The sequence below is a fragment of the Alexandromys fortis genome, unplaced genomic scaffold, assembly GCF_014885135.2.
Source record: "Alexandromys fortis isolate MF-2015 unplaced genomic scaffold, M_Fortis_MF-2015_v1.1 scaffold_0, whole genome shotgun sequence".
NCBI classification, from domain to species: Eukaryota; Metazoa; Chordata; class Mammalia; order Rodentia; family Cricetidae; genus Alexandromys; species Alexandromys fortis.
Window position 1 is genome coordinate 27,857,754 of NW_026067949.1, and position 27,761 is coordinate 27,885,514.

At 38.2% G+C, this 27,761-nt stretch overlaps 1 protein-coding gene across 2 annotated transcripts in view; it reads left to right on the top strand.

Moving 5' to 3' along the window:
- Gabrb1 (gamma-aminobutyric acid type A receptor subunit beta1) overlaps positions 1-27,761 on the top strand; it is a 362,113-nt gene that overhangs the window by 277,172 nt on the left and 57,180 nt on the right. The window lies entirely within an intron of this gene.

Below are 27,761 nucleotides of genomic sequence, written 5' to 3' on the forward strand. Positions count from 1 at the left end.
GTGAAAAGTCAGCAGGTGTGTATTTTGGGAGTGTAAAGTACTTTCTAGAGCTAAATGTCAAGAAGGAAAGGGAAATGAAAACCTTCTAACCGACCTTACAGTATTATTGGAAAATGTGTCTCTCTACTGCGCTGTTAAGCAGCTACATAAACTTACTAGTCTCGTTGTACATAAATAAAACTGATCCTACAGAGACGGTAAATTTAGATATAGCCATCAACCTACTACCAATGAAATAAATAAGAAAATTCAGAAATGCTCTTCAGTTATTTTTTTATTTTAAAGGTCATAAAGAACATGGTAAATATCAAAGGGGATTATTTATTAAAGAGTTAGCAGTGACTTGATTTAAATGACAAAATGACAGAATTGGAAACATAACCATGATCGTTAATTAATGACTGATAATAGTTTATAAATATAACAGAGCTTTTGTTCAGCAGTTAAATCATTATGCTTGAAATTGGAGTAGAAAAAGACCGGCAGCTGATGGGCTGATGACGGATAATGGGTTACCGTTCACCTTTGGCTATTTGCCTATTGATTTTGTGATTTTCTTAAACATTGGCTTCCTTTGGAAAGTAATATAAAACTGTCTTAACGTTCTAAGGTCCTTGGTTTTCATTGTTTGGTTAAAGGGCAATAAATTTTGCAAAGTGTTTTAAACAATTCCGTACTAAGACTTACCAGCATATTCTCCCCAAATTCACATTTTTTCCAATATACAGTGAGTTTTCCTACAATTTCATAGTGTGTTGTGGATTGACATTTTTCTTAAAATGCCAAATTTCTTTATGTATGCAACCTTTCAATCCACTCATCACACTGTGTAATGACCAAAACAAAGCATAAAGCAGATATTAAATATTGCCTTGAAAAGCTCTATGGAGGCAGAAACATAATAGAAATTGAAAACCAAATAAGAACTACCAACCCATTGCCTTCTATGTGTCAAACTAACAACACAGTAGCATGTGACATCATGTGATAAACGCCTTGGGACCACCTCTGAGAGATACAGTATCTTGGACACTAAGATAACCAAAGGCAAGAATTACGACTAGATGGGATGGATGGGGAGCCAAACCCAGTTATGTTTCCAAGCCCAGTTCTACTCCCACAGACCTCTGCAATCAACAGATGAGGAAGGGGGCAGAGGCTCCATGACTAGTGTTGCAGCAGCTCTCTGCAGGGCCAGGAATCCTATATTAGGCAAAACAGGTCTAGATCTCCCAATATCATCTCTGCTACAGGTCAGAACTGATCCTAGAAGCTGAAGCAGAATTCAGCTCCTAAGTCACGTGCTGAATATTTACAGTTGAAAGGGAGGGTATTTTGTAGATTCAGCAAACCAAGCAGGCCCTGAGTCCTTAGGGGAGAAAAATATACGTATGTACAAACTTACCCAGAAGTCTTGGTATTACTTAGCTCAACAGTGTGTTTAAAATACTTTTCATCTTAGCAATTGACCAACCGATGTAATGAAATGTAATCTTAAGAATAAAATCTTAAGAATAAAAAAACATTATGTGGTGCAGAAAAATATACCAAAAATAATTGAGCCAACATTTACTTGCTGGCACTTACTTGCTTTGCTTTTTTTTTCCTAGATAAATACAAAATAAACTGGTTATTCCTTCATATTTTTAACACTCCATAACTAAATGTATGATTTATGAAACAGATTATCCTCAACGGACATTGTATTGGACTACAGCTCAGCTTTAATGGATCTAATATCGGTTAGATTATAAGAAGGATAAAATAGACATTACTCAAAACAAGACTGAGCCAATCAAACTTTCCTGTGACCAACTGAGTGGAAACATTGCCTACATTACAGAATTTACTAGTTCGTATGTGTATCTCATTAAGACTGGGAAAATGTTTTCCATGGGTAAGTCCTCTGAGACAAATTAAAGACATTTGGCTTATTTTTAATGCCAGCTAATCAACTAAAATTGCAAAGGCCATAAAGTCTTGTTAAACTGAAAATTTACTTGAATTTGGAGCAGAGTAATAGCTTGATAACCTCGGGATGCCATAAAATGAAGCAATGGCATATAGAAAAAATCAATCAAAGAATTTAGTATAACGAGGAGTTGGAATTCAAAATCAATAAAGCTATCATATGATGGTTGGATAACTACAGGCCTTGCAGAAATACATGTAGGTCTTAGGATAAAAATCATGGAGAAATACGTGGATGGCTTTTCCCACTTTCTTTAGCAAGATTAAGGAAAACCTTTCACCTCTTCCTCTCACTTTCAACATAACGTGTCACCTCTTATGGCATTCAAAGAAGAGGAAACCAATTTCAAGTCTAAAATCTGTGTGGTCACCACATACAAACCTTCTTATTCTTCCCCATCCCGAGCAACACCTGTTTTGGGTGGGAACACACGAAGAAATGTCTGTTCTCCTCACAAAGGGTACCCTATGGCAGACCAAAGAAATGAGTCCACCCACGTCTACCTTGTTGAACTAAGTATTTTTGGGTTACTTAGAGTGAGTCTAAGGTGTCGCGTCCACCCTCGACCCGCAAGGATGACGCGAGCACCGGAGCTCTTCTCACTGCAGTTTATTCCAGGACTTTATTCCCTTTCTCTCTCTCTGCCTCTCTTCCCCTCTCTCTCCGGGCAAACCTCTCCCAGCCCTTAAGTAGGCATGGGCTGCCAATCCCGGATTGCCAGGTGGGCACTGCCCATAGGCCCACGCATATGCAAGCAGCTGATGATCATTGCGTGATCACAGCATAAGTCAGGTCTTAGGCATAATTAGGAGCTGATTATCAGATGTAGCTTCACGCAGCTCGCTACACTAAGGGAACTAAGGGATCAGTGAAAAGCATACCCCAGAATGGGTAACAATTCTTGAAACCTGAATCAGTGGAGCTCCCTATACAACTTGTAGGCAGTTCTGCTGGCTAAAAAGTTCCCTCCTCACTAGTGATTGCTTAGTGCTTTTATAACCTGTGTAAGGGTATTGCTTGACTTTTCCTGGAAAGATGTAAGCAGCATCTATTCACCCTAGATAGGGTACCAATAGCAGACCAAAGAAACAAGTCCATCCAAATTCGGTGTAAATACTCGGTGACTTGATTGAAGTGACTTATAGAGTAATGTGAGGATTAAATTACAGATCATCATTGAGAAGCTCACCCCAGCATGGGTGATGACTCACAAGAGCAAGCATCCCTGGAGCTTTCTGCATGACCATTTTTAGGCAACACAGCTGTTCAGTGCCACATCTCAGCATTTGTTACTGCTTACGTAAACTTGGGAAGGGTCCTTGTCAATCTTGTAGTTGTCACACTTTGCTGAGACTTGTGAATTTAGTTTACATCCCAAGCTGTGTAGGTTTTGTTTCCTTTCTGAATATTAAAGAGTCTCCCTCCAAGATGGAATGCTTCAATTCAAAGAAGCCCTGGTTCTTTCAAAATGCTGTAATTGGTGGCTATTGTTGTTGTTTTTGATGATGATGATGATGATGATGATGATGATGACGACGACGACGACGACGACAATGTGTTGTAAATGTTGGCATCTCCCTAAATTCATACTGAAACCTACTCATCAGAGTGTTGTAATGATAAAGTTGGGCTAGGGAGTGTGGCTCTCTTTAATGAAGGTATTTCCTAGAGTCGCCTTGTCCCTTCCACTAACTATATTAGATCACAGGCCAGAAGATACCATCTATGAAAGAGATAATGGACCCTCACCAGACACTAAGAGTTTAATCAACACCTCCATTTTGTACCTCCCCCAGGACAGAACTGTCAAAACTTTCAGATATTAATCTCTGCTGTTTATAAGTTGCATAGTTTGTTCTACTAGCTTTAGCATTTCCACCTACAGAAAGGGCTAAAATAAGAATGTAACACCTTTGTACTTCTTTGTTACCACGTTTACTGATTCTTCACCGTGCTGATTATAAAGTAAGAGGAGAGGCTTCATTGCATGTCCACTATCCACTCATTAAAACCAAGACTAATTTCCGGTAAAGAAATATGTGGGGGATAATATATGCTATAAGTAATCCTTCCAGACTTTGTTGAGTTGCTTTAATTTTCAAAACTAAGAATAGTTTTAACTTCTCAGATAAGAGTTAAAGCACAGCTTTGTACATGCAATCCAGCATCCTTCCTTTGTACAATTTTATTTTTGTGTCTTAGACTACCTCAAAAATGATTATAAATGTGTCATTCAACAGCAAGATAGAAGAAAGCCTAATGCTTTGATGTCTTTAAAAATAAACTTGGCTGGGCAGTGGTGGAGCACAGCTTTAATCCCAGCATGTAGAAGGCAGAGGCAGATGGATCTCTGTGAGTTTGAGGCCATCCTGATCTATAAAGCAAGTTCCAGGACAGGCTCCAAAGCTACACAGAGAAACCCTGTCTCAAACAAGCCAATAAATAAGTAAACAAACAAACTAGTAAACATTATGAAATCCTATGAGTTTGCTTTATCATAATCCACAAACTGTCTACACATCTCCTATATAAACTGCCGTGAAGTCAATAAACAATAGGAAAGTTTGGTGATATCTGGCTATTTTCTTAGAAGTATATAATAAAGCACTCTCTCCATGAACTAAATTTAACGGACCATCCACTCGGTCTGTTAGTCTTAAAGTACTACCATTCTACTCAAATGCTTTTCTGTAACAATGTGTATACATCATTCTAACCCATAACCATGTTTGATTACAAAATAAATTTTATGAAATAAAATTTTATAGCCACCAAAATGACTGGTTAAAAATAATGTATCCACAAATTTATCCTACTATAAAATGGGCTCAAAAAGTATGAGGTTTGCAGAATTGAAGTGCTAAGTTTTATTTATGTAATCTGATAATAACTGGGAAAAAAAGTCAAAATAATCATGGTCCAAACATCAGACCTAAGTAAGTCTATAAAAGAATCATGAGTGTCACCTAAGTTTTAAAGCTATATTAAGAACATCTAATTTAGAATGAGAAAACAAGGACATGAAAAGAAATATTTAGAGAGCTCAGAGAGCCATTTCTGAATATTTTAAGCACTAAGGTACAGGAGACAAAACATAGCTTCAAGGTTGTGTGACAAATTGTGGTTTACCAGGAAAATAAAGTCCATAGAGGAGAGACAGGGACCACAACACATACAGAGATACAGAGAGTAATCATAAAAAATTGGGCCATGCTCTTATGGGGGCTGAAAAGCCCTGAGTTCTATGGGATGAGTCAGCACCTGGAGAGCTAATGGCAGTCCCTATCCTAATACAAATACCTGAGAATCAACAGAGTCAATGGTATAGTTTAGCTACAAAGCCAACTGACCAGAGACCCAGGTAAAGCCAGAGTTTCCAGTCAAGTCCAAAGGCATAAACAAAGTTGACATCCCAGTTTGAAGGCAGCAGGAGAAATTCTCTCACTCAGAGAAGAGTCAGTGTGTTTTCTATCTAAACCTTTAGGTAGGTTTGGAAGAGGTCCGATCACATTCGAAAGGCAACCTGCCTTTCCTCATTCTACTGATGTAAGTGAACAACCTTACAGGAACATTCAGAAGACTGGTCATATGTCATAGCCACTGTATGGTCCAGTCAAGTTTACGCCTAAAACCAAGCTAGAATGCCAGGATGGATGCATCCAAGTGAATTCAACTAGCATGCCGTGAGTTATGAACCCACATGGCTCAGGCAGTATTCAGTCATTTGCAAATAAGTAGCAGTGGATAGTCATGAAATAAGTTTCTGCCTAAGAAGAAAAACTTCTTTCCCTGTGGAGACACGTCAATTAATTGGAAATGGCCACCTACTGTTAATAATGCAGAAGAGATTTCTCAGTAGGAGACAAGTTTCATTTTACAAACTTCAGGGTCTCTTTCAACCTCCAGACTAGAACTCTTGGAGTTTATTCAATTTCATTATTTCGCCAATAAATTGCTTTAGGCACCTGCCTAAATCATATTAGTGTTGAAGTGTTTCTGATATATAAAGCAAAGTTGAACATAGGAAAAATGTTATGAATACACGGACATATAAATACAAGGAAAATATGAAATATGTGATGCTTAAAAGCAAAAGCCTTAAAACCATTCTTATTTTATCCCTTCCTGTTAAATCATTAATTTAGATCTAAGATAATTTAAAAATAGCATCTACAATGTACTGCATCCTTTCTATTCATAGTTATTAAACACCAAAAAATAAGAGAAGCAAATTGAACCTCATGAATGATTCATAGTTTCCCTTGCTTTGTGTCCCCATTGTCAAGGAAATTAGCAGCCTTAGCTATCTCCTTAGATAAATTTGATTTTGTCATATTCAGTAGAGTACTTAATGAAAATGAATATTTCAAATTTATGTTCATAGAAATGTTAATGAATTTTAGTAGCTTTTTTTGATGAGCAGAAGGAGTAGTTGAAGAGAGGATGGGGAATTTTTCTGAATTAATTTATTCCGTTATCCAGCCTGCTTACTTGAAAATATAAAATCTTTCTCTCCCTCTCTTTCTTTCCCTTTATCCTTCTCCATCTCTCCTTCCCAGGCCCTTCCTCCTGCTCCTTCTCTCCCTCCAAAGTCTCTTTTGCAATTTAAAAGAAAATTCAGTGGAGAAATAGAGTGCCATTTATAAAAAACTAATGTTGTAGTCAGTTTGACTATAAAGCTAGCCTCACAGATATTCAAGCTAACCTTATAGACAATTTATTTCCCATACATGGGAAAGTTTCTGCATAGATTGGTAATGATAGTTATTTGACGTATTTCAGTTTCTGAAAGTTTCTTTTCTTTTTCATATTAAAAGGGTTGGCCACAGAAATAGATGACCCGAGTTACTGGGAGTTCGCTGACTCTGGACTGACAATGGGGAACCTGCATAAGCCGGAACTAGGCCCTCTGATGTGTGGGACAGTTCTGTGGATTGGGCAGTCTGTGGTACCACGGGCAGGCAGTAGTACCAGGTTTTATCCCCAGGGCATGAACTGGCTTTCTGGAGCTCAAGGTATCTCTATGGAGGGATACCTTGCTCAGCATAGTAGATAAAGGGGAGGGGCTTGTTCCTGCCTGAACTTAATATGCAAGACTTTGTTGGCTCCACATGAGAATCTTTCCCCTTCTGAGGAGTGGATGGGACATTGGATGGGGGAAGGTAAGGGGCAGGAGCTAGAGGGGGTGACAGGAGGAACTATGATTGGAATGTAAATTGAAGAAAAACTTTTAAATAAAAAAATAAGGGGTGACTATTTTGCTACTAGCATCCTACCACAATAAAATTGTACAACAGCACAATATTTTCCATATTATCTAAACATTACAGAAATTAATTAAAGACATTTGGGGACTGAAACAGGGTTTCTTTGTGTAACAGGCCTGGTTGTCCTGGAAGTCACTCTGGAGACTAGGCTGACCTCAGACTCAGAGATTGGCCTGTCTCTGCTTCCTGAGTGCTGGGATCAAAAGTGTGTGCCTCCACTGCCCGACTTTAAAAACATATTTTATGGTGTCAATCTATTCATCTAAAATTAGAAGCCTTTGCTGACTGAGGGATTCAATTCAGTTGGGATTCAAACTTGTGATAATAATGGTAACTAATACTATTGATTAGATACTTTACAAAGATATCCCATTGAGTTCTTGTTACATAAAGGTGCTCAGTGCATCAAGACAGTAACTCACTACATCTCAAAACCATAATATTATTAATGGAGCCTGACCTCACTCTGACTTGTTCAGCTAAGACTTACTCCTATAGTATCTTAGGAAAAACCTCTGCCCTCCAAAGTTCTTCCCCCTGGCTGTCTGACTACACTGATGACCTTTGGGGGTACTCTGCTTAGGAAGAGAGCAAAAGTCTGGCAAGGTCACTGAACTTGCCCCAGTTCAATTCTTACATGGGTTGTTCTTTTATGACCTTCTTGCTAAAGAAACCGAATAGTGATCTATTTTAGTAATCAACATTATTTTCCCAGGTAACTGCTATAAGTAAAATGTATCACAATTATCAGAAACCCCTTTTCCCCTACATGGCTACAAATAGAGTCCCCACATCTGGGTCGTTCTAGGCCTTTCTACTTCAACAGTCCTAGAGTTTCAAAATTCACTCTACTCAGAAGTATGCACATGAACAAACATCTACAAGCTTGGAAATAAATGTGTTCTCATGCATGATGTTCACTTGGATCGTTCTGTGACCCATGTCTAGAAGTAAATATATATACATATATATGTATATATGTATATATATTCATGTGCATAGACGTATATATGTATGTATTTGTATATGTATATAGTTTTCATTTATGTATCAACTTCCATAGTTAAATTGCTTTACGTTATTTTTAAGAGCAAAGATATTAAAATAGAAATTTTTTAAAATATAGAGACCATTTTCCCCACACAGTCCAGGGCCAAGAATCATGAAAGGCAAGTCCTGGCATGAGTGCTGTAAGCTTCCCAGACCATCAGGCTTTGGGTTTTTTTTTTTTTTCTACCTCTTTCTGTTTCACACTATCCTCTGATAAGATTCTCTAAATGGGAAGCAGAATGGAAGCATAGAAACTCGAGAAGTTTCAGTAAAGAACAGCGTGATGTGCAGAGAAAGGAATGACTGACGTGATCAAAGGGAAGCATTCAAGCTCTTCTTTACCTTATGGCATCTGACAGAAACCTCCATTTCCTCTGTCTTCAAAGGTGCACGCTGTGAAACAGATTGACAGGTGGACCGCCTTGCACAATGGACCCTGCGTTTCAAACAGGCAGATAGCCCATATTTATATATTAAGAAGTCAAGCAGCTGAGTCTAGTTCCGTCAGTAAAGCACGGGCATTGCCTAAGGACCTAAGGCCAATGTCTAGATCCCACTTTAAAAAAAAAAAAATGTTCAGAGCAATGATGTAGTGCTTATAATCCCACTGCTGAAGATGTCGAAACAGGCAAATCCCCAATGTTTGCTGGCTAGCCAGCCTAAATTACTTGATGAACCCTGGACCAGTACTGGAGATATCCTCAAAGAGCATGTAGACAGTGCCTAGTGTGTGCACCTGCATGCATGTCTACATCCATACAAATGTACATGAAAGTTAACCTGTTCTAGGACGCTGCTCTATTTTAAATATCTATATTACAAGACATATTAGTATAAATTTGAAAATTGAGGCATTGTTTATATAATGATGCTCCTGGATGGGAAATTACTATGGAGACAGAAGTGTGGGCCCTAGCCACGACAGTGACATTCTTTATCACATAAGGGGGCGGGGCTAGCAAAAGTTTACACTTGAATAAATATATCATTATAGGCTTTGCAGGAACACTGTACCAGCCTGAAATTAAGCATAATCTGTCTCAAATGCAGAGGTAAGACCAGCTGCTCCAGTTTCATCCGTATCCTATCAGTGCTAACTGTACTCATTCGGGTGTGGATTACTTAGGAAGGGAGATTGCCCACAGGGCTCTCACAACGTAACTGCATTGATTCAAAATTGATTGTATCGCCACGTCTTATATTATGTTGATCTACAGTTTCTGGGAAAGAAAAAATTATTCACTGAACAGAGCCATGACTTGCCTGCTGCTACCTTATAACTCCCAGAGCAGGAAATGAAAACTTGTCTGTTAGCTGCTGGCTGATCGTTGTCAGGAGTCGCATGCACATGGCGATGATTAAAACTCAGACATGGCTCGGAGCGGGTGCACAGGGTCCAGGAAGCTGGATTTTGAACACTGTTAAGATGTGGCTGATGTTAATGTTTCAAAGTCCACAGTTTGAGTTGTAAGGTTCTTCCTTTGTAACAGAACCTGTCTTTGCTCAGGGTGAGCTAGCTGCTCACCAGTGCTCCTTAATCCACCTCTCCTGCCTGCCCGCCACCCGCTGTGGGTGACATAATCAGCTGCAGGCCTATGTCACGCTGCTTGTTCTGCATTCGATTCAAGAGAGTTTAAGTTTTTAATTAACTGCGACAGAAAAGTCATTTTAGAGTGACCTAAATAGCTCCCAAACACCGAAATCTGATCAGCTCAGAATCGAAGAACCTCAATGTGTGATATCCGTGGTTTGCTTCTCACCGAGAGGATTCTCAGAGAGGTGGCGTGTTGTCAACACTCTTTCTTCATTAAAATGTATTTAATTAAAATATAATTGTATTGCTTTCCCGAGTTCTTCCTCCAACCACTCGCATGCCCCTTCTCTCTACCACCTCCTGAGTTCCCTGTTCGCTCCTTCCCACTGACAGCCTCTTTGGATTATTGTTGTTGCCTGTATATAAATACATCAATATATAAATACCATTGGCCGAAGCTGTTTTGTGTGGATTGTGTGCATCTGATTATAGAACTGACCACTTTGTGTTTGAGAACTAATCAGTAGGCACATCCCTGGGAGGAGTACAGTTGTCTATGGGTGAGACCCTGAAAGATTTTTTTTCTCCTTGCAAGTTAGCACTTCTATTGATATCGATGTCCAAATAGACCGCCGTTGGTTACCATCAGAACATGAAGGCCTTTGGCGCATGTTTAGGGATATCTTGCTATGTTGATCATAACTATAGTCTATTGGAGTCACAGCTGGATAGGACTATTGATGCTTCCCTCCTTGGGCAGCCTACACAGTCCATTCTGGTACTGTGGGAGTTAGTGCTGAGGAAGAAGGCTTTCAGGTTAGAATCAGTGCAAGTCTTCTGAGTCCTGGGTCTGCAATAGGCAGTGTCTTCAGCAATCAGGGCTTACTTCCAACCACTGTGGGGCAATCAAGGACAATAGCAATAATCTATACAGCTTTGGGGTCACTTGAGCTGTTTTCACCAACAACTTGAGCAGAGGTTTCTCATTACTGGAATTTTTGTTGGATAGTCTGTGACTCTTTAGGAAAGTACTGTCAGCCCAAGTGATATAACTTCATACAAGATGCTTGATTTTGTTTCCAGTGTGCATGTGTTATTTCACGTAAATACAAAATAATACAATTCCTTGAGGCTTTATCAAACATCCCTAGTGTTATTTATCCCTCCTCCTTCCCTTTCTTTCTGTACTGACCTCCCTCTCACCCTTCATCTGCCTGTCACCTGTTCTTTGCCTTTCTATCACACACTGACATGCATACATGCACACGATGCACACACACACACACACACACACACACACGCACACACACACTCTGACCATGGTCCCCTTTTCCTTTCCCCACTTCTGTAGTTACTACAGGCTATTGATTCATAACTGAAAATTTGGAGCTAGAAACCAGGCCACATTAGAAAATAATGTTGGTGGTAAATATTTTATCATGGGGCACTTCATTTTAATAAAGAGAAAAAAATAGCAAATACTCCATTTGCTCTTACTTTGACTTGTCTATGAAGTCAAGGAGCTGAAGGTCATTTCTCAGCTATGGGGAACTTCTGAGTCCATGAATCACTCTGAAGAGCACACATATTTTCCAGCCTCTATCATAACCATTTTTGATGAGAATCTTTCTCAATAGAGAATTTTGAAAGTGACATCCTTTTTGATGATTCAGAGTCATAACTGCAAATACTTCTTTCTCATGGTGTATAAAGCTCTTGCTTCATGTGAAGCAAAAATAGATGAAAGCAATTTGTTCTCTGATCCTCGATGTAACCTTAAGATGTGAATGCCTTCCTGGGTGGGAGATGAAGGCCCCGTTCTGTATAATTACTGAACCAAAAGAAAAAATCAAGTCCATCTCTGGCTGATGATGTGTATTTTGCAACTTAGAATGGAGATGATTTTAATTCTAACTTTAAGTAATCTGATTCCTTCACTAGAGTCCAGCAATTGCTCTCTGATGAATGGTCAGCCTCAAAGTCGTAGCCAGTGTCCATCTCCTAAGTCCACCCCTTAGCACCTTCCTCTATCTCAGCTGCAATGGTAATGGGCTCTCGACAATCACCTGCATGCACTGGGTACCTACTTGTTGAAGTTCTACACCTGTCCCCCTTTACTTATTGCCATAACTAGAATTTCTCACTCCCTCGCAGAACTTGTAGAGGTAACATATGCCAAAACAACGCTTCAGTTACAGAGAAGGTGCATTACATACGTCTCTGATATTTGATTGCCTGTATTAGGAAGTGCAACACCTAATAAAAGAATCAAGTGTGAACAAGTTAAACTTTCCGTTTGCTGATGATTATGTAAAGTTCCAATAGAGTTCATTTCTGTTCCTAGAAATTTAAATTTAAAAGAAGTACTTTTCATAACTGACACTGTATCATAATAACCCTCTGCTTAAAGTTTTGTTTTGGAGAACATAGGAAAACTTCCAGCATCTATCTTTTGTCTTAGGCATATTTGAATGATAACAATAGTAATGAAAGGATGGTATTAATATGACTAGAAGTGATAAATCCAAGTAGCAAAATCTGAAGATAAAGCTAAGATAGAATCACTTGGATATCATTCCCACCTGCAAAATCTAGTCTATGAAAATCGCAATTCACAGGTAAATTGAAGTATGTTATATGCTAAATATATCCAGAAGCATGAAGGCAGAATATTCAAATATGCCAGAAATGAGACAAACCAACAGCCCTGAGATACACATCGCCCAAAGAGAATTCGTGTGTGGTCTTTTATGAGTAGCTTGTGCAGGCATTCAAAATCTTACAAAGAATAGGTCTTTGTGAGTCCACATCTGAGAAAAACCATACGTAGAAACCAACCAGTCTCAACATCTACGCTGCCTGTGATACATTTAAGTAGTATCAAGTTTAGGGTTTAAAGCCTAACAGAGGAAAATTCTGATCTGGAAACATGAATTTATGCAGACCAGTAAAGGGGACAGTCTGAAAAGGATGTGCCTTCATGAGTATATTGAGAACACTAGATGTTACCCCTTGGCACATTCCTATTTTCCTTTAGCCTTGTTTATTTACATGACGTCAGGTTTGGAGAAAGTAGGACAGTAGATTTGAAGCTTTCCATTTAAACTTCAAGGAAAAGGAATCAGGGAAGGGAGATGCAACAATGTGCAAGGGCGCCTCTATCACACAGTCCAGGAAATAATTAAAGCTATGACGGGATGAGGAAGTATCAAACAGCAGTCAAATTAACAGCCCTAGTGTCAAATGAGGAGTGTGTGGGTGGGGGTAGAACGGAAACTAAACACGTCAAGAAGAATTCGCCTTGGACTGGCAGAAATCAACAAGGCAACTCGAGACTTCAATTCCGGGGGTTTGAAACAATGAAAAGAGAGAAAAATCTAGAAGGGATCATGAGGAACACATCACTTACTGAAAGTCCCAGGCTCCACAGCGGGCATAGAAGAGTAAAATCAGTGTGTTTGTGAGAGCCGGTTCAGAGAGCAAGGACTTGATAAGAGCGAGAAACGAAGACCAGGTCATTGAAGGCAATGGGCTATCAATTGAAAACATGGAAGGCTGACTGAGATAAAGTAGAAGAATAATATCTCTCACGTGATGTCTTTTGATAATATGCAAACAGCCTGCACCATGCTCAGGGCATGTTAGCCACGCTGTGACGTGTGCTCAGAGTTCTCACTAATGCAGAGGGCAATCAGCTGTTTGCTCTGCCGCAAAGCTGGCTGCTCCAGCTCCTGCACCAGCTGAAGCCTGTTGTTGTTGGTTTCTTTTTTTTTTTTTTTTTTTTTTTTTTTTTTTTTTTTTTTTTTTTTTTTTTTTTTTTTTTTTTTTTTTTTTTTTTTGTGTGTTTTTTTGTTTTTTTTTTTTTTTTTTTTTTTTTTTTTTTTTTTTTTTTTTTTTTTTTTTTTTTAGTTTTGCCACTTGCCGCCTCTCAGCTTGCCTCTGCTGCGGTCAACGCCATCACTCTCCCCTCTTCAGTCCTAACCATTTTCGCCCACATCACCTGCTTTCACCTAACCTTTTGTACATCACCGACCAATCAAAGCCTTCTTTGCCTCCACCCTTCAGCTGACTGATGGCAGAGCGCCTGGGCAGCACCAGTTTCTTTCCCATCTTCCCTTGCCTACTTCTGGGTTCCTGGAAGTTTCAGGTTATTTCATCCCCCAGATATGTGAGGCAAAAACCATTTCATATTTAGTGCTTCTAACCTCTCAAATCCTACACTGCTATAGTGGTCTTTGTTCAGATTTTCCAACACCGTTCTCTCGAAGACAGATCAATAGAAATTAGATTTTGGATCATCAACTAGAAAAACATTCTGTTGAAAATTTAATTCAGAATTAAATTCCTGTGCACTTCATTGTCACACCACAAGCAGCGACTTGGTTGCTCCCAGGTTAATGTGTTAAGCCTTTTAAAAGACTCGGAGGGCACGTTTCTGTCTCTGCCATTGACAGCTTAAACACAGCTATTGATTACCATATATTCCTAAACTAAGCAGCCTAATTTCAGCATTCCTCTGTGTGTTTTAAGAGGCCTTGTGCTAATAGCTGCTTGGATGACTTGGCAGAGACAGAAGGATGCAGCAACTTTTCCCATAGTTCTTCTAAATTCTAGAAAGAAACTGGCTATCGTTTGTTGCACTTAATAATCATGGCCCTTACGAAACTATAGATAAAGCTTCCAATTCTTCAAGGGAGAAAGGCGGTAGTGAGAAAATATTCATTCTTTGACATGTTTTCCAAAAATTTCTCTTTGGAAATTTATCAGTTCAGTCTTATCTTAATAGTTTGGGGAATCACACAGAGCATCATAAACACACCTTAATTAATACTGTTAATATGATTGATATTGTTAGTAACAATTCTGCTCCCAGCAGTCATTCAGACCTTTAGTTTTATTCCTTCACTCACAACGTTCCTAACGCCCTAATTGTGGGTGATGAAGTATTCTTGGTAAAGTAAGGACCTTGGTTTAAAGGGCCCTACAGTCTAATCTACAAGTTCAAAGCAAAGCAATGACTTAGAACATTGAGTAGAGGGATGGGGCGGTGATGCGGTGTGTGAGTGAGGCTGATGCACACACTCACTGCTGTAGATAGGAAGCTGTAGAAAGCTAATAGTTGAATACCATGAACTGCTGAGGGAGAAAGAATAATTTTTATTTGGAAGTGTGGTTTCTCGTAGGTTAACACAGTAGATGACCCCTATGCCTGTGTGTATAAGAACACCAATAATTAGGATTCAGGAGATTGTGAGAAAGACAGGGTAGAGGCACTAGGGATGTAATGATAGACAGATATGCTTTAAAAATGTTGTGTAAATTCATGACATTTTTAAGGAATAAAATATTGTTTAAACATAGGATACCTTGCAAAATATGACTTTCTTAAATCTCTGGAGTATTTCTGAATGTTTCAAATCAATACTTTATTAAATAATGGCTAATAATTTAAAGAATCCTATACATTTTTCCCAAGTGCTATTTTACTATGTATACATAAATACATTAAGATGGACAGCATTTTATTGCCAGTCAAGATCTTACCAAGCAAACAGAAGAGTCACTCAACATATTAAGGGTTCCATATTTGGGTACATATTTTGGATCCCCATAATGTGGGGATACAAAACATGCACAATTAGAAAAGCTGGCAAGCAGAAAGGGTGGGAGGGGATACAACTTCAGCAGATTTAGTAATTTAGCAAATTACTGTCCAAAGACCTTCTCTCTAATACATTCATCTCAATGTGTGGGATTTCAGCATACAAACTGTCTAGGAAGGCAAACATTAGACCAGAGCTAGTCTAAATGCCTCGCTCTTACAGATTCAACCCTGGTAAAGGAGATTCGGGGCACTCATTTCCAGTTCTTTCTGCATAATATTTGTAATGATGTAGCTAACTTGATGAGGAAAGAGCCCTGAAATCCTATGTTGTTTCTTTGTAAGTTTTCACTCTATCCATCAATGATTTCAATGAGAGATTTTTGTTTTGTTTTGTTTTGTTTTTTTCATGACAGGGTTTCTCTGTGTAACAGTCCTGACTGTCCTGGAATTCGTTTTAGAGATCAGGCTGGCCTTGAACTCACTGATATCCTCCTACCTCTGCCTCCCAAGTGGCTAGGATTAAAGTCATGCACCACCACCACCCAACTCTAATGAGAGAGCATCTAATGTACAGTGAACCAAACAAAGCTTCAGCTCCTGTGTATCTCCATTTTGAAAGAACTCTGTTCTCTACACTAGCTTGCAACAGAGGAGAATTTTTAAGCTTAGGGGCCATTTACCATTATGGAGAACACTAAGATTATAGTATTGCTTCAGCTGTTTTGAGGAACAACTTTGTAGAGCCATACAATTAACCTGTAAAGGCAAGCAAGTGTCCCCACTGAGCTGCCAGATTCCACTTCTTGATTCTCAGCCTCGGTTCCACATCATTGACCATGCTCTAGCAATGCAATCACAATCATGTAAGACTTCTGTATGATACAATGTGACTTTTTACCCTCACAAAATATCTAGCAGGTAATTCTTATCTTTCTGTTGGTGAAAATCTAGGATGCAAAATGAAAAAGAGTTCAATTAATAATCACTGTTGGACACCAAATTAGGTTTTGACTTTCAATTTATCTCTCTTTCTACCACATCAAATTGCTTGCTTTGCTTGAAAACAGCAGTTCGCAGCCTGTAGGTCATGGCCCCTTGGGGTCTAATATCAGATATTTATATCATAACTCATAGCAGTAGTTTCTTCCTTCTAATCATGTTTACTGCTCACATACAATCATTCTTTCAACTTAAATTCTGAACCAGTCTCTGGAAGAGTCCCCTTAATTGCTTAATGGGAAATGAATGGCAACATTTTCTAACTTGCTGATGGTAGCTGAAGAGATAACTTGATCCATTTCCGGCTGCCACCATAATGACTCAATAAGCCCTTTCTTCTCAGAAGAAACCTGAATAAATCTTCCTTTGACAAGACCCTCCCTTCCAATAGATAGGTTACTTGGAAAAAATCATATCAATATTTAAGTCCCAAATAATTTACATCTGGCAATAATAGTAGTTATAGTCTTGGAAAATGCAAATACTTATAACAGAAAAGATTATTTTGGTCATCTCTACCACGCAATCTGAGTAGAGTCAGATCCCTTAAGACTCAGTAATATTGTGGTCAAAATTCTATAACTAGCTCTTTGAAAGAATCTTATAGAAATTTGACTTAATGATCCCAATGAACACACACTATCCTGGATTATAAGGACACACTGAGAATATTTTCTGGCTTAAAATCTGCTTGAGCCAAGAGGAAGCAATCAAAGACCCTAAGATGAGAAAATAATTCTAAAATAACCATTTATAAAGTATAACTGCTGTAATCCAATGAAGAAGTAGAAAGAGAATTTATTTTAATCTTTACCTCTTTCTACAAAAGATGTGAGACAAAACACACACACACACAAACACACTGCAAATCTGAAACAAGCCAGTATAGTAACTAAAACAAAAGAAAACTGGAATAGAGAAATGAGAAACTCGGACTTAGTACTGAGACTGGAAAACAACGGAATAATAGATTTCAAAATTTCTAAATTGTTTAGTGGTTGAAGTAAACTTCAGATTATGTGTGCTATTGAAACTTTCTCTGAATAGACATGAGTGATATTTACTCAGAAGGTTTTTAGAAAGTGACACTGAGTTGCATCCACTTTTTTATATGCAACGATTCAGTGTGATCTATCAATGTAACAACAAAGTACAATTCAGTAAAAAGAAAAAATCTACTAGATCCAAAATGATATTGCTCAGGGAGCTGAAAAAAAATGCAGTTCATTCTGATGGAAAAACACCATTCAGAGGTAAAGCAAGGGCTAAAGATTTAGTTCATGGTAGAGTGTTTGCCTAATAATTGAGGCTGAAGGTTCAATCCTTGGCACCACATATCCAAAACAATCATAGAGAAACAATTTAATTATCTGACCTTTAATTATATCTTTCTGAACACTAATTATGACAACATTAATGGCAAGGAGTTCTGTAGGTGAAGACTGCTTGTTCATTTCTCAGCTGCCCAGACCAGAAATAATTACACAAAAACTGTATTAATTACAACATTGCTTGTCCAATAGCTTAGGCATAATCCTGGCTCTTATATCTTAAATTAATCCATTTCTATTAATCTGTGAATCACTACCTGTTTGTGGCCTACTAGTAAATTTCCATCCAGGGTCTGTTTCCTGTGGCAGCTACATGGCATCACTTCTGATTTCGCCTACTCTCTCTATATATATCTCTTCCAACCTGGCTATATTCTGCCCTGCCATAGCGCAAAGCAGCTTCTTTATTAACCAATGGTAATAAAACATATTTACAGTATACTGAGGGAAATCCCACATCACCTCCCCTTTCCTGCCTAATTAAAAGGAAGGTTTAACTTTACCATAGCAAGATTACATACAACAAAACAGTTATGAATCAAGAATTATACTTACAATATTTATATCCATTTTATCTTTTATTATAACTAAGGAAAACTACCATTATAACTATCTATTCTTCAACTCCATCAAAGTTCCAAGAAGGATATATTACCTAAGTAAACAAGAGCTGCATTGTAAGCAACTTCCAAAACTCTAGAGTTGACTGAGACTTCTCGTTGCCTAAACAGTCACCCAAAATTCCTCTGTAACATTGAGGCATCCATCTTCACCCTACAGGCCCATAGGATCTGGCAAACTTTTCTATGAAGCAGGAAATTTAACGATCTCTTATGCCTTGTACTGGCAAAGTTCATCAGTTACTTTCTGTGTTCAGCTGTGTCCTACAAAATGTCTGGCAGTCTCTTTCATGAAGCAGGAACCCTGAAGGACAGTCTCACCTTCTTTAGGCAACTTCAGCAGTCGTATTTCTGTGGGTTGTGCATGTCCAGTTTTTACAGCATAACATAAAGCAGTCCAGGCAAGAGAAGTTTCTTGCACAAATGGTTAACAAACTCCATGAGGAGCTTCTTCAATGCCCACCATTCTCTTAAAGTAGATTGGTCCTACCAGGAGCAGATGTGTCTCATTGTTATGAAAAATCCTAAGTTCTTAAAACATTTTAAATGCCATATTCTGCTAGTCTTTTAAAGGTTTGAAGAGTATCTATCCGTTTGAAATACATCTCTGTATATCTAGAAAACCTAACAAACATAACTACAAGCTTGACATGATTATCTATTAACCTGTATTTCTTAATTATACATTACATTTTTGAACTGCACAAAACAATGCCTTAATCAAAAGCAGAAATATACATATACCAATATTGACCTTAAATTTGTATCAATAAATCAAGATTCATACCAAGGGAAAGTATTCATCTCTATAGCATATCCCCCTTTAAATGTAAGCAAACATTTATAAACAATATTTTGGAATTTGGGCATAGTTCTCTTCAAACTGCTTTCTTGGGGCAAAGTATGTTTGAGTATTCATGGTGACCTTTTGGGTGGTCTTGGTCCATAAAACCACATTAGTCTGAAAGGAATCCACAGATTCCAAAGCAACATATCTCTAGACCCAAATTTTAACATCAAGATACCTTTAAAGTATATATGTTGGTTTAGCCTGGACAATAAAATGTGTCTCTGTACTTAGCTTATTCACAGTCAAAAATATCAAAGAAAACACAATAATATATATAATCCAGACTCTCGGTGTATATTACATTTTTATGTGATTTATTTTTCTTACTCTATTACTTTTTCTATAAGTTTAATATTTATTTTATTATCTTTCCTCCTTTAAACTATGACTGTCGATACTCTTTTATATTATTACTGTCTATACTCTTTTCCTCCCTCTCTCAAGACTATGTACATTTATCCAACACTGTGACCCACTTAGAGGTCTTTTCCATCTGAATTTGTCTTTATTGTGTGTATATCTGTGATTATTTTTGACCAGGAGCTCCTTTTTTTCTTTTAAATGCTAAGCAGGACCAGCCCTGCTTGCTTGCTCTGCCCAGTTCAGCATGGTAGAGTTATGTTCATCACCTCTGAGAACTATGTATATTGCCCCAGCTCCAGGATCACAGTGAGTCTATGTCACCATTAAGTAATCTGTAACATGCTGCTCACAGACTCCATTTAAGTGCCCAACCTCCTGAAAGAGCCAGAGCTGTTTGTGCAACTAGCACAAACCAGTAAGCCTTCTTAAAGAAGCCACACAGTTTTTGCTGCTACCACTGAGTCGAGAAACCTCATAAGAGAATCATGCCTCTGCTTGATTCTTGCAAACAGAGCCCACCCAAGAAAATGGTGCTATCAAAAAGCCATGTTTAACTCTGTTCTTCTGTGTCTAGAATTTCTTTCTAAGCTCTCTCAGATTTTATGTGGATGTGGTCAGCCCATATTGGCATCGTTCTGTAGGCCAAGACTGCTTGCTTGTTTCCTGGATGTCCAGACTAGAAATAATCAAACAGAAATTGTGTCAATTACAACACTGCTTGTCCAATAGTGTAGGCTTATTCATCGCTAACTCCTATATCTTATATTAGCCCATTTCTATTAATCTGTGTATGGCCACATGGTTATGACCTACCAGTAAGATTTCTTCCAGCCTGGCTATATTCTGCCTTGCCATGGGCCCAAAGAAGCTTCTATATTAACCAATGGTAATAAAACCATATTTGCATCATACAGAGGGGAATCCCACATCAGAGTTCAACATTGTAATTTTTTCTTTTTTCGATTTTCATCTGTGTGTAGTACACATTTGTATATCTAGGCATGTTTGCATGTGTGTGTGCACATGTATGTGCATGTGAATGCCCAAGGTTGATGTCAGGAAATATTCTATCACTGATACAGCTAACGTCATAACCACTTTGTTATGGAAACCCCATGTCCGTTTTTAGAGGTTGGGATGACATGACCACCCAACATCTTCCTGGATTCCAAATACCCTAACTCACACCCTCACCACTTTAACCTCTAAGCCATTTCCCCGTCCACCATGTTGCAGTAGGTTTGTAAGAGTCATGGGGTGGGTACACTGTCATGATGTCTACAGCTACTTTAAAAGCTTAATCAAGCAAGAAGAAAGGAATGTAATTAAAGGCTAATTTAAAGATAAAGCCACACTTCGGACCTTTACCTAAAACTCAACCTTCAATAACAAATCAATCCTGGATCAAGAGAAAATAGTATAAGAAAAGCTCAGAGTGACTTCCTGGAAAGGGGTTCTGAACATGAACAGAGAAGAGAAAGTTTTTAGTCTGGCAAAATAAAAAAAAAAATACACCATATTTGTGGGTAGACAGAAAACAAGAGATTTTGGAGGGTTAACATTTGTGATTTCAAATGCAACCATGTCTCAGTGGTTAAGAGTACCTGCTGATCTCTCGGGTGACTGGGCTTAAGTCCCAGCACCCACATGGTGACTCACAACTATCTATAACACCAGTTCTGATGGATTGGATGCCTTCTTCTGATGTCTGTATACATATATACGTGCAGGCAAACACACACACATAACACATATGATAAAAGTAAATAAATCTAAATTTTAAAAAAATGAAATGCAGTAATAATGGGTCAAATTTAACTATGATTCAGCTTGACCCTTTTAGTGAAAATGCTGGAAATGCAGACAGTGGGAAGCTCTTTAGTTTGATATGACAGCACTGGTTTGACAGAATTTCAAGCCAATGAATTCAGTAAGTGGATTTGTTTTGATGACCTTTGCTAATTTGCTGAACGTGTGAAAATCCCCTGCAGACTTCCTAACAGTTCCCAAGCTAAAAATAATGACCTCACCAAAGATCCACCAGCTTGTGATTCAGAATCTAGCTGAGAACGTTGCTGAGCCTTAGCTACCAACAGATTCTGAAACGCACAGTCACCATGGCTCCTCCCTACAAGAAAATGTCTGTACATAAAAAGGTACAGTGTGCCTCTAGATGGGAAAACAGTGGATCAGAAATGTTAAACTTCCTTGCTCAAACATATGCAACTAGCTAAGCCCAGAGTCCTTGAATTCATGCATGCATTTCTGCCTCAGAATCTAGTGTTTTAAACTTCAACACACTATGAATTTTTCTCAGAATTTTAGGCTTGCCATAGGTTTCATGACTGAACACTTTGGATACCATTATGAAGGACAATAAAGAAAGCAAAGTCTGTGGGAGGAATCATACATTTTAAAAGCTACCCTCAGGCCTGGCACATCAGCAGCCAGACCCCTGTAGCTGCTGATGAAGAGTCAAGCAGGCACTGTTGCACAATGAGACCCTCAAGGATGCCCACTGCTAGGTCTTGTTGGAGCAACAAAAGAATAGTTTGGGTATAAAACAGTATCCCTACAGGGATTCTCACATTGTTCGGGTATCACAGTGTATGATATGGCTAAAATGATCAATGTTGATGGCTTGATTTTGTAATAAAATACTCCTGGGCCCCAGAAAATATTAAAATGTAAAAGCACACAGATTATCTGTGCTTGAATCTCTATCACCACATAAATTGTGTTTTTCTGGAGTGTTTGCTTCTACCTTCCGAACATGCAGGCAATTTATCATTTACTTGATGCTTGTTGGCCACATAGTCACACTCACTTGGTTTACACACCTGGATTTGCTGATTTGTGGATGTTTTGTTTCTTACTCCATGTTCATGAGCATTCAGTAAGCAGAAAGAAAGAAAGGTCATGGGTCTTTCCTGACCTTTGTTATTCATTTCTTTCTAATGTTTTTAGTTAAGGATTATTAAGCAATGTAAAAATAGAATGGGTCTGGGAGTACAGTTGAGGGGTTCCCTATCAACCTTAAGTTCCCTTTCCAGGGCTGGAAAAGAATTGGGGAAGAGAGGAAGAAATGGAAGATAGAAGAAAGAGGGAGGAGTTTTGTGCTTTATACATTACACTTTTTATACATTCATTCCCTTATCCTCACAGTAGTACACCGACATAAACACACACACACACACACACACACACACACCTCCCTTCTGTCTCCTAAATACTACTATCTTGCGATTAACTAGCATCCACCAATATTATAATATGGAAGTAATTCCAAATAAATTGGGAAATGGCTATAGCCTAATGAAGGTAGCAAGTTCTGGTGCAGCAGGTGGCCTTCAGTATTGCTTAGCACTCAGTATAGCCCTACAGAGCAGTTGGTAAATATTTAATATGTTTAATAGAATCCTTAGTCATATTTAGTCATATCAAAATGTTTCGTAACAGTTATGTGCAATGCTCACAGTTTCATTACAGAGTGAGCATTATCCACAGTTGAGCTATTCAGTGTGCTCTCTAGATTACCCTTCCTTCACAGCTCCACTTGCTTCTCTTTATTACATTGCCCACCATAATATTAAGTGTGCATTTCTTCTCAAAGTGCTAGAGCACTCTTTTCCATAGCTCTATCTTCTCATGTTCTTAATCAGAATGACTATTCTCTAGGCCTTCCTAGACCTAGTAGTTTCCTGAGAGACAATTTTTCTTAAAACTAAGCCATGAGGTACTAGGGCAATGACTCAGTTGACTAGGTACTTGCTTTGCAAATCTAGGGACCTATGTTCTAACCCAAAAATCCACATGTTAAAAAGCCGGGTGTGGTGGCACACACTTGTAACACTGACCAGTGTGGACAAAGAGAGAGATATCCCTGGGACTGTCCCTAACCTACTTGGCAAGTTCCAGAACTATATGAGACGCTCATGGATGCTGGAAAGGACACCTGAGATTGACCTCTAACCTGCTCTGGCAGCTGAAAACACATAAACACATACATACAACAGATAGATAGATGATAGATAGATAGATAGATAGATAGATAGATAGATAGATGATAGATAGATAGATAGATAGATAGATAGATAGATAGATAGATAGATAGATAGATAGAGAATAAACTATGAAAGACCTTGTGTGTCTGACAACACCTTTATACACCTCTGAATGTGACAGAATTGATAGCTGTGTGACTTTCATGCTAAGAATCAACGTTTGTGTTTTCTGGCTTCTAGTAGGATTTCTGATTAGAAGAACCAATGCCTTACTACTTCCTGAATTTATATATAGATAGATTTTCTTTTGGAACTATTTTGGCTCTTCTCTTTGCTTTCTAATCCACTAAATTCCACTTAGCTGAGCTTATTAGAACTGTTATAAGTAACAGGTGAGGCTTTCAACCTCTAGACTATCCAATACTTAGGATACTTTAGTTGGGTTTTTTCACTTGAGACTATTCACTGAAGCTTCTCTGTGTTTTCAAAGCCTTAATGATCCATTTTTGTTTTACTGCTGAACAATATTCCATTGTATTGATACTTTATAATTTATTTGATTACTTAAGATAGGGAATCTGGGTTTCTTCTGTGTGTGGGCATGATACATAAAACTGCTTTTAAAAAAGGTCAAATGCAGGCTTCTTGTGTTACACACTTAACAAAGTAACAAACAAGTGATTATTCTATCATAACAGAATCACGTATTCAGTTTGAAGAAACTACTAACTGGCCTTTCAGTTTTCCTTCCCACCAACAATAAATGAGGTTTAGTTCCTGTGTTGATACTTCTCTCATTGATATGCCAAACTACTTGATGAAAACAACTTAAAGAAGGGGGGTTCACAGCTTTGAAGTGTAGTCCATCCTTGGGAGAGCCTATCATGGCAAGTCTAGGAATGAGCTGATCACATTGTATTCCCAACAGAGAAGCAGAAGAGATGCTGGTGTTCATGCACATGTCTCCTTTTTCTTTTAACTGATGTATTCATCGTATTTTTGTCTGCATGTATGTATTGCACTATGTGTGTGCATGATGCCTATAGAGGTCAGAACGTAGAACAGAACTCTTGGAACTGGAGTAAGGGAGGGTTGTGACCTGCCATGTGGGTGCAAGAGAATCAAGTACTCTAGACCACTGAGCCATCTCTCCAGTCCCTAAATGTCTCCTTTCTACTCATCCTGGAACCATAAACCATGAAATAGTGCCACCCTCATTCAGAGTGACATTTCCCTTCTTGGTTAGAGTTTTTTGGAAACACACTCACCATGCTGATTTTAAATCCCATCAAGGTGTCAATCAAGATTAACTATCACAGCGCCTCTTGTTCTCTGTGCTTGCTGACATTTCATAGGGTCAGTACTTGTCACTTTAGCTATCCTAACATGTTCATAGTAACATCTCAAGGCTGCTATAATGACCAGTTCCCTGATGCCACATGGTGTTTAGCATTTTAAAGTATGCCCGTTTGCCATCACATCTCTCTTATAAAGATGTCTGTCTGTTTCCTTGTTCCATTGTTTCTTAGTAATAATGTTTAAGATTTCTATCTGTATTTCAAAACCAGTTACTGATCAGATATGTGCTTTGTATCATTTTATCTCAAGCGATTTTAAAAGAAACATGTTTAATATAGCTCACAAATAAAAACAAAATTAAAGGTAAATACTGAGAATCTATATATCCCATACAACCATCAAAATCCACTCTTTGTTCTTCATTTTATTTAGTTTTGACAAAGTCTTTACATAAATATATGCAAATACATATTTTATATACATATATTTGTTTCTTACTAGACTGGTATTCTGTATGTGACATCTAAGTTGTTCTTTACATTTATGAGTCTTATTAATTCCATTATTCATAAACCCTTCAATTATACGTGTGTGTGTCTCATGTTGCACTGTGTGTATAAATCATAGTTAAGGTCAAAAATTCTCTCTCACTGGGTACTTGGCACCTTCATTTACAAGGTACTTAGTGTTCAGTTTCTGAGATTCTCTTGACTGTAGCTCTGGGATGAAAACCGGGTGCTTCTTAGCTCCACCCCATTGCCAAGTTAGGTTTTGGTTTTCTTGAATGTGCTAACAGCCTCTACTTCTCCATCTGCTTTCCAGATTCCAGAGTTTCTTTTGTTCAGTATTCATTAGCCTAGAAAAAAACACACAAAACCACTGTCCTAAGTGTCTACAAGTCTATAAATGAGTAGAATCCTTTTTTTAAACGTTTCTACTGTATGCTTCCTTAGGTTGACCCTTTTAGAGCAAAAATACTCCATTTCTGCAAACAAAAACAATCTTAAAAAGAATTAGAGGTAGGGATAAAGTTGCTCGATCTTGCAGTGGCTAAAGCAGAAAACCAGAGTCTTCTAAAGACTTCCTGGGATCATTCAACAAGACAGCAAGTTGCTTTGCATAACTGTTTGCATCCTACTTCTGGCTGATAGCATCACTCTGGCCCCATATTTCAACTCGGTAGGTCTAATTACTGTTTTCCTAATTTGTAGAAATTGGTAGCACTAGTAGAGCAGCTATATCAAGGACCCCGAGGGAGCAATAACTCTCCTGCTGCACTGAAATGGATCTATTCGCTTGGTTCATCAACTGTGTGCATCACAAGCCTTCTCCTGAGAGGCTACTGAGCAGAGGGGAAGTTGGGATTCTGCAGTCAGACACATCATGCAGCTCTAACCCTTTCCAGTTTTGTCACCTTGAGCAAGCAAACTAGCCCTTCTAACATTATATTTTCTCATATAAAATACAATGAATATAAAATAAAATAATATATACCTTATAGACTTACTGAAAACATTAAAGATATTATATTAGTTAATATTCTATTACTGTGAAGAAACACCATGACCATAGCAACTTTTATTTTTTAAAAAAGCATTTAATTGGGGCTTGCTTATAGTTTCAGAAGTTTAATCCAATATCTATATGGTAGGGAGGAGCATGTTGGCACTCAGAAACTTGGTAGCTGTGAGTTCCACATCAGGACCTTCAAGCAGTAGAAAGAGAACCACTTGGTCTGGGTGGGGCTTCTGATATCTCAGAGCTCACACCCAGTGACACACTTCCTCCAACAATGCCACACCTACTCCCTGGTGACCATGCATTCAAATCTATGAGCTTATGGGGGCCATTCATATTCAGAACAGCACGGACATCTAAGGAAATTAGTGTAGGTCCTGGCACCTGATATGTATGCGATGAAAGTGGCTACGGTTCAACACACAGCACATCACTTAGCAGACATTCTGCACATAACTGTTGAATGATTGATGGATGGATGAGCCCTTCCTCTTAACTAATGGACTCAGCTTGAGTAATGTCTCCTAACTACGTTGTAAACAATATGAATAACAAAATATGCAATGTCTGTCTGTATATCTCTTTTCTCTATGCCATTGGTGCCAGGCACACAGCATACATCAGCAATTGACTGAGTAAATTTACCAATAACAAAAAAAAAAGAAAGCAAATGGAAGTGTCTGATTTAACATTGACTTTTAGAATGACAAAACTTTTTTTAAAGAAATTATTGAATTTGTGTATCTGGGAATATTCATCTGTATAGGAACATCCTCTGGTTTTCAAATTCTGTTTGGCACTTGAACACCTCCAAGGTACAAATTTGGGGCAAAGATGTGTTACTGCCTGTGTCCAAACTGATAACTCCCTTGTCTGCAGCTGTCTCCTCTAGTTGCACTTACACACTGGACAAAAGAAGAAATGGAGAGATGCTGGGTTCTGAGGTTGGAGAGTAAACGCCATGAGTAAATTGCCCTTTTTCTTCTTGTGTTAGGAGAGTAATGTTTTGATGTAGCATAAAGAAGTAGGTCATTGACCTTAATAAAAATAGCTTGAAAAATTCGATCTAGGTTTTATGTTGTTGTTGTTTCAAGATAGTTCTTTTATCTAGAAAGTTCCCATCAGGCCATGTTTATTAATAATATCACTCAGAAAAAAAGAAACATAAAATAGTTTGCATTTGTTATAATTTGGATGATTAAAATAAAACCAAGTAAAAATATTTTTTCGTTGCTTTTGTTGTTGGGTTTTTTGGAGTTTTGGGGGGGGTTGCTGTTACTGAAAGCCAACAATTACAGTGGATCCCTGTTTTGCCCAGTGCTATTTATACACCTTGTATTATGTCCAAT